Here is an 11,993-nt window from a genome sequence, read left to right as displayed (position 1 = left end):
AACCGGTGTTCAAGTAGAAAATATTCGTGGTTTTCAATGTAGAGGCTGTAGATTAAAAGAATGATTTTGTTGTTATCCTCCCTATGTACTAAAGAGGTAATATTCAAATTAACCCTCACGCCCTCACAAGATGGCTACCTATGACCAGGCTGGCAGGGGGGTTAGTGAGGGACGACCAAATGACTGAACAAGCAGGCTGCATGGGGCAACCAGGCTGGCAGAGTGATTAGTGAGGGACGACCAGATGACTGAACAGCAGGCTGTGTGGGGCCACCAGGCCAGCAGGGGGGGGTAGTGAGGGTGACCAGGCAGGCAGGGGGGTGAGCGATTAGGAGCCAGCAGTCCAGGATTGTGAGAGGGATGTCCGGAAACCGGCAGTCGGACATCCTCCGAGGGGTCCTGGATTGGAGAGGGTACAGGCTGGGCTGAGGGGACTCCCTGAATTTTATGCACTGGGCCTCTAGTTTTACTATAAATGTGTTTGAGAATTTTACTTAATAAACAGGCACTCAGGAAACCAATCCCTCTGGGTACCCCCAGTCCCACATTATTTTCCTATGTCATGACGTTTACTTCACAAAGAGCTGAATTAGAGAATCGTAATTCAGCACCCATGGCTGTTCAGAGTAAGGGAAGGGAAGACTTCCGACGGGTGGGAGGTGCAGTGGTCAGTGTCTCCTGCCTCGCAGGACGCACTGGGGAGGGCAGGATAAAGGCAGCGCCATCAGGGATGGGCCTGCTCCGCCTCCACAGGTGGTGACTGGGGCCTGGAGCACACAGCGCAGAGGGCAGATAGACCCAGGACGGGGGACTCAAGAGGGTGGTTACAGTTTATCTCAAAGGTGTGTTAACTTAGATGCACAGAAATGGATAGGGCTTAATTAAGGCAAAGATAAGCCTTTTACTAAAATGTTATAGGCCTGGGGCAGGACTGCCCACCAAGACCTGTCACCTGTTTTTGTGTAGCCTGTGAGCGGAGAATGGCTTTAACATTCTTTAATTGTTGAAAAAAACAAAAGGAATAATTTTATGACACATGAAAATTATAGGAAATTTAAATTTCAGTGTTCATAAAGTTTTATTGGAACACAGACACACCCATTGGTTTACATGTTGTCTGTGACTGCTTTTGTACCAGTGACAGAGTTGAGTAGTTGCTAAGGAAACCATAAAGCCTAGAATAGCTTCCAGCTGGCTTCTTACAGAACAAGCGGGCTGTAGTTCACCCGCCTCCTGGTGCAGCGTGACCTAGGCGGGCTGGAGCCACGGGTCACCAGGCAAGGCCTCTCGGGCAGTACGTGCTCTTGCCACATCCTTGCTTTTAGTGCAGCCGTGTGGGCAGTTCCTTCCAAGTCACCAGAATCCATGTGTACGCTGAGGTTTCTCTCTGCTTTTCTACCTCAGAGCTCCCAGTCAGTGGAGAGTCCTCTGGTGAGTTGGTTCTACCAGCTCATGACCTCACACTTTGATAGCCCGCAACCAAGGTACATGCCCTTGACCGGAATCAAACCTGGGACCCTTTGGTCTGCGGGCCGACACTATCCACTGAGCCAAACCAGCTAGGGCACGGACAACCAATATTGAGAGTTAACATTTTCAAAGACTCTTTCAGAGAAGAGGGAATAATAATATAGTCCTTAAAAGTCAATTTTATGAACCAATGTCACCCCAATAAAATTCATTTAAAAAGTTTTAAAAGTCTCATATAATAAGATATTACTGTAAATTATCTGAGTTTAAAAATTAAAGTTTTGCAAATATTTTATTTTAAAGAAATGTGACATGACACATTTCTTTTAACCTATCAAATCTTTTTTTAAGAAAATATTTTATTGATTTTTTACAGAGAGGAAGGGAGAAGGATAGAGTTAGAAACATCTATGAGAGAGAAACATTGATCAGCTGCCTCCTGCACACCCCCTATGGGGGATGTGCCCTTGACCGGAATTGAACCTGGGACACTTCAGTCTACAGGCCTATGCTCTCTCCATTGAGCCAAACCGGTTAGGGCTAATCTATCAAATCTTTTTTTCTAACCTAAGTAGCACTTTTAGATTCTTGGTGTGGTTCAATTATTGTTTCTATTTCATCAGTTGTTGTAACCTAATCTGTCTTACTTTATTTATTTATTTTTAAATATGTTTTTATTGATTTGAGAGAGAGGAATGGGGAGGGAGAAAGAAAGAGAAACACTGATGTGAGAAACATAGATTGGCTGCCTCCTCCTGCATGACTCCTACTGGGGATTGAGCCCACAACCCAGGCATTTACCCTGACAGGGAATTGAACCAGTGACCTCTTTGTGTATGGGTGGGCACTCAACCAACTGAGCCACACCGGCCAGGGTTGTTTTATTATTTATTTACTAGAGGCCCGATGCACAAAATTCATGCAAGGGTCTCGGCCCCCACCACCACAGCCATGGCCACCTCTGCCTCGGGCCCCACCACTGAGGACGGATGGCCGGTCTAATTAGCATATTACATTTTTATTATTATAGACTTATTTAAATCCTCTTTTCTTATTATTTCTTTTCTTTTTTTGTTTGTTTGTTAAGCATCACCTGAGAATATTTTTTCCATTGATTTTTAGACAGTGGAAGAGAGGGGAAGAAACAGAGAGAGAAGTATCCAGGTGAGAGAGAGACATCAATTGGTTGCTTCCCACACTCACCCCCACCAGAGAGCCAGGGATTGAGTCTGCAACCAAGGTACATGCCCTTGACCAGAATTGAACCTGGGACCCTTCAGTCCATGGGTCGATGCTCTAACAGCTAGGGCTGTTTTATTTTTAATATGGAGGCAGTCATACTTAAAAGTAGAAAGAATACTATAATCGTCCCCAACTACACATCACTCAGCTTGACCAATGATAACTTTGGCCAGTCTAGTTTCCTCTTTATTCTCCCCTCCAACACACACACTGTCTCCTCCCCAACCCCTACTGCTGGGTTATTTTAAAGTAAATTCTAAACACTATGTATCTGTTAGAAAAGGACTCTTTTAACATAAACACCATACCATTATTTTATTTTTTTAAATTAGCCTCGGATAAACCTCATTGACTACAAAACTACACTCTGCAAAACTACCATGATCTCATTTAAAAAATAAACAATTGTTTCCCCTCCCCCCACGGTTTTGAATCTTTATTTTTGCAAGTATTACAAAGTTTCCCCCTTTTCCCAGCCCCCGCCCCCCCCCACCCGCCGCATTGACCTCCAGCCCACCCCGTCCAACGCCCCAGGCCCTCACCACCCCACTGTCTGTGTCCATGGACCATGCATATATGCATACAAGTTCTTTGGTTGATTACCTCCCACCCACCCACCCTCCCCTGCCTTCCCTCTGAGATTCCACATTCTGATCCATTCTTCCATGTCTCTGGATCCACTCCGTTCATCAGTTTATTTTGTTCATTAGATTCCATATGTGAGTGAGATCATGTGACACTTGTCTTTTTCTGACTGCCTTATTTCACTCAGCATGATACTCTCCAGGTCCCTCCATGCTGTCTCAAAGGGTAAGAGATTCTTCTTTTTTACTGCTGCATAGTATTCCATGGTACAAATATACGATACATTTTTAATCCACTCATCTACTTGATGGGCACTCGGGCTGTGTCCAGATCTTAGCTATTGTAAATTGTGCTGCTATGAACATAGGGGTGCATACATTCTTTCTGATTGGTGTTACGGGTTTCTTAGGACATATTCCTAGAAGTGGGATCACTGAGTCAAATGGCAATTCCAAATTTAATTTTTAAAAACATTTTTATTGATTTCAGAGAGGAAGGGAGAGGGAGAGAGAGAGAGAAACATCAATGATAAGAGAGAATCATCGAATGGCTGCCTCTTGCACACCCCCCACTGAGGATTGAGCCCTCAACCTGGGCATGTGCCCTTGACTGGAATCGAACCCGAATCCTTCAGATCACAGGCTGATGTTCTATCCACTGAGCCAAACCGGCCAGGGCCATATTTAATTTTTTTAGGACGTTCCATACTGTTTTCCATAACGGCTGCACCAGTCTGCATTCCCACCAGCAGTGCACGAGGGTTCCCTTTTATCCACATTTTCACCAGCACTTGTTTGTTGATTTACTGATGATAGCCATTCGGACAGGTGTGAGGTGGTACCTCATGGTCGTTTTAATTTGCGTCTCTCTGATGATCAGGGACTTTGAGCATTTTTCATATGCCTCTTGGCCATCTATATGTCCACTTTGGAGAAGTGTCTATTTAGGTCCTTTGGTCATTTTTAAATTGAATTGTTTGTTTTCCTTTTGTTAAGTTGTATGAGCTCCTTATGTATTTTCAATATTAACCCTTTAACAGATGTATCATTGCCAAATATGTTCTCCCAAACAGTGGGTTCTTTTTTCATTGTGTTGGTGGTTTCTTTTGCTGTGCAGAAGCTTTTTATTTTGATGTAGTCCCATTTGTTTATGTTCTCCTTAGTTTCCTTTGCCCTAGGAGATGTATCCATAAACATATTGCTATAAGAGATGTCTGAGATTTTGCTGTCTATGGTTTCTTCTAGGATTTTTATGGTACCACGAATTACATTTAGGTCCATTTTCAAAAAATATATTTTGCCCTAACCGGTTTGGCTCAGTGGATAGAGCATCAGCCTGTGGACTGAAGGGTCCCAGGTTCAAGTCCGGTCAAGGGCATGTACCTTGGTTGCAGGCACATCCCCAGTGGGGTGTGTGCAGGAGGCAGCTGATCGATGTTTCTCTCTCATCGATGTTTCTAACTCTCTATCCCTCTCCCTTCCTCTCTGTAAAAAAATCAATAAAATATATTTTTTAAAAAAATAAAAATATATTTTATTGATTTTACAGAGAGGAAGGGAGAGAGATAGAGAGTTAGAAACATTGATCAGCCGCCTCCCGCACACCTCCCACTGGGGATGTGCCCGCAATCAAGGTACATGCCCTTAACCGGAATCGTACCTGGGACCTTTCAGTCCGCAGGCCGACGCTCTATCCACTGAGCCAAACCGGTTACGGCCATTTAGGTCCATTTTGAGTTTATTTTTGTGTATGGTGCCAGTTGGTGATCTAGTTTCTTTTCTTTTTCTTTCTTTTTTTTTTTTGCATGTATATGTTCTATTTTCCCAACACCATTTATTGAAGAGACTGTCTTGACTCCATTGTATGCTCTTGCCTCCTTTGTCAAATATTTTTTTTTTTTTTGTCTCTCACATAGATCTTGACTTTTATTTATTTATTTTTTTAAAAATCTTTATTGTTCAGATTATTACATTTGTTCCTCTTTTTTCCCTCCATAACTCCCCTCCTTCCAGCTCCCACCCCACCCTCCACCCTCACTCCCCACCCACTGTGTTCATCCATAGGTGCATGATTTTTGTCCAGTCACTTCCCGCATCTCCCACACCCCTTTTCCCCCCAAGAATAGTCAGTCTATTCCCTTTCTATGTCCCTGATTCTATTATAATCACCAGTTCATTCTGTACATCAGGTTATTTATTCACTTGATTCTTAGATTCATTTGTTGATAGATGCATGTTTGTTGTTCATAATTTGTATCTTTACCTTTTTCTTCTTCCTCTTCTTAAAGGATACCTTTCAGCATTTCATATAATACTGGTTTGGCGGTGATGAACTCCTTTAGCTTTTCCTTATCTGTGAAGCTCTTTATCTGACCTTCAATTCTGAATGATAGCTTTGCTGGATAAAGTAATCTTGGTTGTAGGTTCTTGGTATTCAGCACTTTGAATATTTCTTGCCATTCCCTTCTGGCCTGCAAAGTTTCTGTTGAGAAATCAGCTGACAGTCGTATGGGTATTCCCTTGTAGGTAATTGAGTCTCTTTCTCTTGCTGCTTTTAAGATTCTCTCTTTGTCTTTTGCTCTTGGCATTTTAATGATGATGTGTCTTGGTGTGGTCCTCTTTGGATTCCTTTTGTTTGGGGTTCTCTGCGCTTCTTGGACCTGTAAGTCCATTTCTTTCTCCAGATGGGGGAAGTTTTCTGCCATTATTTCTTGAAATAGATTTTCAATATCTTGCTGTCTCTCATCTTCTGGCACTCCAATAATTCTGATATTAGTCCGCTTAAAGCTGTCCCAGAGGCTCCTTACACTATCTTCACACTTTCGGATTCTTTTTTCATTTTGCTTTTCCAATTGGGTGTTTTTTGTCGAATCTTTGGTTTGATTCTTGTGCTCCTCTGGTCTGCTATTGGGTATAATATTCTTTATTTCAGTCCGTGTATGCTTACTTTCTAATTTCTTTATCGTAGCATCGAGGGTCTCATTAGTTTTCGTGAGGCTCTGCACAAATTTATGGCAAGCCCTCAAAATTGCGATTCTTAGCTCCATATCCTCCATTTCTGTCATGTTTTTTTTGTCTCCGCATCTTTTATGCTTTCTTGGTGCACCCCCTTGTGGTCTCTGTGCGCTGTCTTGTTCTAGCCAAGCCTTAATTGTTGTAGTTAACACTAGAGGGATTTGACCACCAGGCCGACTGGCTGTAGGAATCAGCTGTTTGGAAAACGTCTGTCTTCTGGGGAGGCGCTAGTCCAGCCCTTGCCTGAGGCGATCGGCAAATGGCTGTGCGCAGAGCTTGGGCGGGGCGGGCTCAACAGGGCGGGCGGAGGGAGCAGTTATGGCCGCTCTCAGTCCGTCCCCAGCGGCTCTGCCTCTCTGTCCCGGCAACCCGACAACCGCTGCAAACCTGGAAGGGGCCGTAGCCAGACAGTCCCGCTTCTCCCGTTTGAGTCTGGGTCCCTAGAGACTCGCCCGGATCTGTAGTCCAGAGTCTGAGATTCACTCCTGATTGAAAACGACAACCGCGCCCTCAGCCACCAGCCCGCTTTGCGCGGGCACCACCTCACCACCGCACCACCGTACCTTTAAATTTTCCACACTGTGCCTCCTCTGTGCGTCGGAATGCTGTTGTTTTTGCTTCTAGTTGAAGAGTCTCTCCTCAGCCAGCCTTCCTGTGGTTCTGGTTGATGTCCGTTCCGACTTTTAGTTGTATTTTTGAAGTGGTTGTTTACGGCGGCAGTCTCCGGTGTTTACCTATGCCGCCATCTTCGATCTCTCGATCTCCTTTGTCAAATATTAATAGAGCAAAATGGCTTGAGCAGCTTGCTTGTAATTCATGCTTGACCTCAAAATGGCTTGGGTCAATTTCCGGGTCTCTGTTCTGTTCCATTGATCTATATATCTGTTCTTGTGCTAGTACCAAGCTGTTTTGATTATGGTGGCTTTGTAGTATAACTTGATATCTGGTATTGTGACTCCTCCAACTTTGTTCTTCTTTCTCAAGATTGCTGCAGCTATTCCGTGTCTTTTTTGGTTCCATATAAATTTTTGGAGTATTTGTTCTAGATCTGTGAAATATGCGTTTGGTATTTTAATAGGGATTGCATTGAATCTGTAGATTACCTTGGATAGTATGGACATTTTAATGATGTTAATTCTACCAATACACAAACACGATATATTCTTCCCCTTTTTTATAGCTTCCTCTATCTCTTTTCTCAACATCCTGTAGTTTTTTTAGTACAAGTCTTTTACCTCCTTTGTAAAGTTTATTCCTAAGAATCATAATTTTTTGTTGTTGTAATGGTAAATGGGATTGTTTAATTAGTTTCTCTTTCTGAGAATTCATTATTGGTGTATAAAAAAGCCATAGATTTGGGGATGTTAATTTTGTATACTGCTACATTGCCAAATTCATTTATTAAATCTAGTAGTTTTTTGGTGGAGTCTTTAGGATTTTCTATGTACAATATCATGTCATCTGCAAATAATGAGAGTTTTACTTCCTCCTTTCCAGTTGATGCCTTTTATTTCTTCGTGTCTGATTGCTGTGGCTAGGACTTCCAGTACTATGTTGAATAAGAGTGGTGAAAGTGGACATCCCTGTCTTGTTCCTGTTCTTAGGGGAAATGGTTTTAGTTTTTGCCTATATGTTGGCTGTGGGTTTGTCATATATGACCTTTATCGTGTTGAGATATGCTCCGCTCCCTCTGTTCCCAGTTTGCTGAGAGTTTTTATAACAAATGGGTGTTGGATTTTGTCGAATGCTTTTTCTGCATCAATTAATATGATCATGTGATTTTTGTCTTTCAATTTGTTCATGTGGTGTATCACATTTATTGATTTGCGAATATTGTGCCTTGCATCCCTGGAATAAATCCCACTTGGTCATGCTGTATGATCTTTTCAATGTATTGCTAGGTCTGATTTGCTAGTATTTTGTTGAGAATTTTAGCATCTATGTTCATCAGGGATATTGGCCTCTAATTCTCTTTGTTTTGGCCTCTAATTCTCTTTGTTTGTAGTGTCTTTATCTGGTTTTGAAATGAGGATAATGCTGGGCTCATAAAAAGCTTGGAAGTGTTCCTTCCTTTTGGATTTTTTGGAGTAGTTTGAGGAGTATAGGTGTTAGTTCGTCTTTGGATGTTTGGTAAAACTCCCCTGTGAAGCCATCCGAACCTGGGCTTTTGTCTGCTGGGAGTTTTTTAAATTATTGTTTCTATTTCATCAGTTGTTGTTGGCCTATTCAGGTTTTCTGATTCTTTTTGATTCAGTTTTGGGAGACTGTTTTTTCTGGAAATGTGTCCATTTCATCCACATTGTCCATCTTGTTGGCATATAGTTGTTCATAGTTATTTTCTTACAATCCTTTATATTTCTGTGTTGTCAATGATTGCTTCTCCACTTTTGTTTTTTATTTTATTTATTTGGGCCCTCTCTCTTTGTTTCTTGTTGAGTCTGGTTAATGGTTCATCAATCTTGTTTATCCTTTCAAAGAACAATCTTTTTTAAAAAACACAAAACACCCAATCTCCAGTCAGGGATCAAATTTCCTTGATTGTCTCCAAATGTTGGTTTGAGTCACACATTGCATTCTGTTGACATTTCTTTTAATTTATCAAATCTTTTTCTTTACCGTCAGGAGTGCTTTGAGATTCTTTGTCTGTAACCTAATCTGTTGTGACAATGTCCCAGGGCAGCCACCGGTCATTTGCTTTTCCCACCCTTTGGCGGAGAGCACTTTGGGTATTCCCTGGGTGTTGCACTAGCCTCACACCTCCAGAGTGGCCAAGTGGGTCCCCATTCCCACCTACGGTAAGTGTATCATCTGAAAACTTATTTCCTTGCGACCTTTTTAATGGTAAGCAGGGAACTGAAATTTTCAAGGCTTTTTAGTTTTTTTGTTCTAAAAAATGAGTTTTAAAAAAAACTGTTGGATGACTCAACGGGAAGCTTCAGGGTGATGAGGACATTGGGGTTGTTTCAGAAAATGTGGAATGAAAAAAAGAAACGTTTGTAGATTGAAATATTGCTTTACAAAATATGCCATTTAACTAAATAAAGATGATGAGCACAGACATAACTATTTCTTTTACTTCTCAAAAGCTTTATATGTTCACAATGAACAAAAGTTGGAAAAATGAGACGGTCTGATAAGGCACTGTCGTCCATCGGATTGAATACAGCGCTTTTCTAGTTGCCGAAGGACAGGCTCATTTCCTGAGAAGACTGCCTCCCATTGTCCTTCTAGATGTTCCTTTTAGTTAATTGAGGCTTTTTATTGTTGTTTTTCTTCCTTCTTTTTTTTTTTTTTTTTTTAAATTAAGGGTCCCTTATTGGTCCTGCTTCCACGAGTGGCTGAGATCAGGTGGAAAAGGGGAGGGAACCAGGCAGTGTGGGGAGAGGTTATCATCACAATATTCCATTGACTAGTATACACAGAACTAAACAGACACGCACAGAATTGCTATTGCGGTTAGAAGTTGGCAGCATGGGAAAGGGAGGAACAGTTGCAAGTAGGGATGTCATTAAAAAACACAGGCCATCTCCAAAACTGGGCTGGGGCGGGGGCGCTTGGTCTGTTTCAACCCAAGGGAATCAGAAGATCAGAAGCGATTTGGGAAGGCCAGACGGTCAGGGGTGGAGGGAGAGGAAGGTTCAGGGGGTGGGTGGCTCTTTGACAACTGGGTGAAGAGAATGCCCTCCCCCTGGTGGGATCCCTCTAGCCTTCGGGCCTGGCAGAAGGGGGGCAGCCTGCAACCCCCCACAGGCAAGTCTGGGGCTGCCAGATGCTCCAGGCAGGTGCTGGCGGGGGCTCAGAAGGCTTGCCCTCCAGGGAGAGGACAGCACTGCCCCCAGCTTCTCTGCCAGAGGGCAGCACCCTTGACCTCTGAGCAGCTGGCTTGTAATTCATGCTTGAGCCTGTAAGCTTCTTCTTGTGGCGTCCCTGGAGCTGGCATAGCTCATTTTGCTCTTAAGGGGTGCAGACTCAGGGCCCAGAGATTACCCCAGGTCCTCTTGTGCTCCTCGGTCTCATAGGTTGCGGCAGACAGGGCGCAGCGGCAGTCTGTTCCGCAGCATCTTGACGAAGGTGGCGGAGGGGTGGTCTCCTGTCTGGCCCACAGCACCCACCAGGACCTCCTCACCCTCTTCCCGACGATGTTCTTGCCTTCACTCGGCCAGGAGAGCACCGCCTTCCTGCGCTTCTTCACCTCCTCTGGAGTCGAGGACTGACGCACCTTCATGTCATTGAACACTTTGGTGACTCCATCAGCGACAGCCACACATCAGCGACAGCGAGGCCATGATTCCGGAGCCAAAGGAGACAGCAAGGAGAGCCTGGAAGGGGGCACCTGTCGCTGCTGCCGGGGACCGGCGCCAGCTTTTTTTTTTAACTTTGTGAAGTCCCTCGTACTTGCCCTTGACACAAACATCTGTATATGCTCTGGACTTGGTGCCCGGTAATTGGCCACCCCAGGCACCACCAGCTCTGCCCCCTTCCGTCCGAGTCTCTGCTGGCTTCTCACTGACTCACCTCCTGGCGCTGTCACCCCTTAATGCTAGGTGGGAGCAATTGCTCAAGCGCAGGCACAGGACACAAGGCAGGCAACACTCCCACAACCTCAGGAGTTAGCTTCCTTTTCATTTCCTCCCTTGGCCAGGAGGGGCGCTCCAGTGGCTTCTACTTGGTGCTTTCTATTGCATTCTTTTTTTTTTTTTTTAAATATATTTTATTGATTTTTTACAGAGAGGAAGGGAGAGAGATAGAGAGTTAGAAACATTGATGAGAGAGAAACATCGATCAGCTGCCTCCTGCACATCTCCTACTGAGGATGTGCCCGCAACCAAGGTACATGCCCTTGACCGGAATCGAACCTGGGACCCTTCAGTCCGCAGGCCGACGCTCCATCCACTGAGCCAAACCGATCAGGGCTCTATTGCAGTCTTACAGTAGACAGACCCTTTAAGTCAGGGGCAGTTCCTGGACATTTAGGCCCCCTGCTCCATCCATGCATAGAAGCTGGGAAACCACCCTGATGACTGAGGCTTCGTGGGGCATGCTGTTTACTTTGGTTAAAGCTTCAGTTATCACCTGATGCTCCCCCCCCCCCCCCCCACCTGATGCTCTTAAGGCCCTGATTGGTGGACCAAGTTGGTGGTCTGAGTATTAAGAGATTGGTTTTATCTCAGAGCCAGGGTCAATTGTAACTAACAATTTGGGAGTTCCCTCTTTACCTGGCGTAGTTACTGGGCAAAGTCGCCACAGGTTCCTTGGTGGAGACTAGGAGAAAAGTGCACAGTGTGGGCTTGTGCTGGTCAGGGGCCTCTTAAGTCTGGAAATGGGCTTACGAGGGGCTGCAACTCTAGTAAAGTTGGGCCTCTATGAACCAGACCTAGAATATATGTGATTATTTGATTATCTAGTTCACATGCAGTTGGATCATGCTCTGGACCGAATATTTCCTGCTGCCCACCTGCAGGGCACCTGGTTGTTTCCCCGCCCCCTTGTGGTTGGGTAGACAAGTACATGACTAGTTCTGGCCAATCAGTTTTGATGTGTGTCACTTCAAGGCCAGAACACCTAATTGCCAATATGTCACTCTCCACAGCAACACCTTTGCTTTCAGTTCGACATGCCTGCTCCATCAGCCTGAACCCTGGAGTGAGAAGGTGTGAAGTGCAGGTGCCCCAGCAACTGGCC

At 44.4% G+C, this 11,993-nt stretch overlaps 1 pseudogene; it reads right to left on the bottom strand.

Annotated features, from left to right (window-relative positions):
• Window positions 1-10,013: 10,013 nt before the first annotated feature.
• LOC139021569 (cofilin-1 pseudogene) lies at window positions 10,014-10,575 on the bottom strand (annotated as a pseudogene).
• Window positions 10,576-11,993: the final 1,418 nt, after the last annotated feature.

This window comes from Myotis yumanensis, unplaced genomic scaffold (assembly GCF_028538775.1).
Source record: "Myotis yumanensis isolate MYYU_CA2020_CCGP unplaced genomic scaffold, mMyoYum1.0.hap1 SCAF_13, whole genome shotgun sequence".
Lineage (NCBI taxonomy): Eukaryota > Metazoa > Chordata > Mammalia > Chiroptera > Vespertilionidae > Myotis > Myotis yumanensis.
Note: the sequence above shows the minus strand (reverse complement) of the source record. Positions and strands in the feature narration are given on the sequence as shown.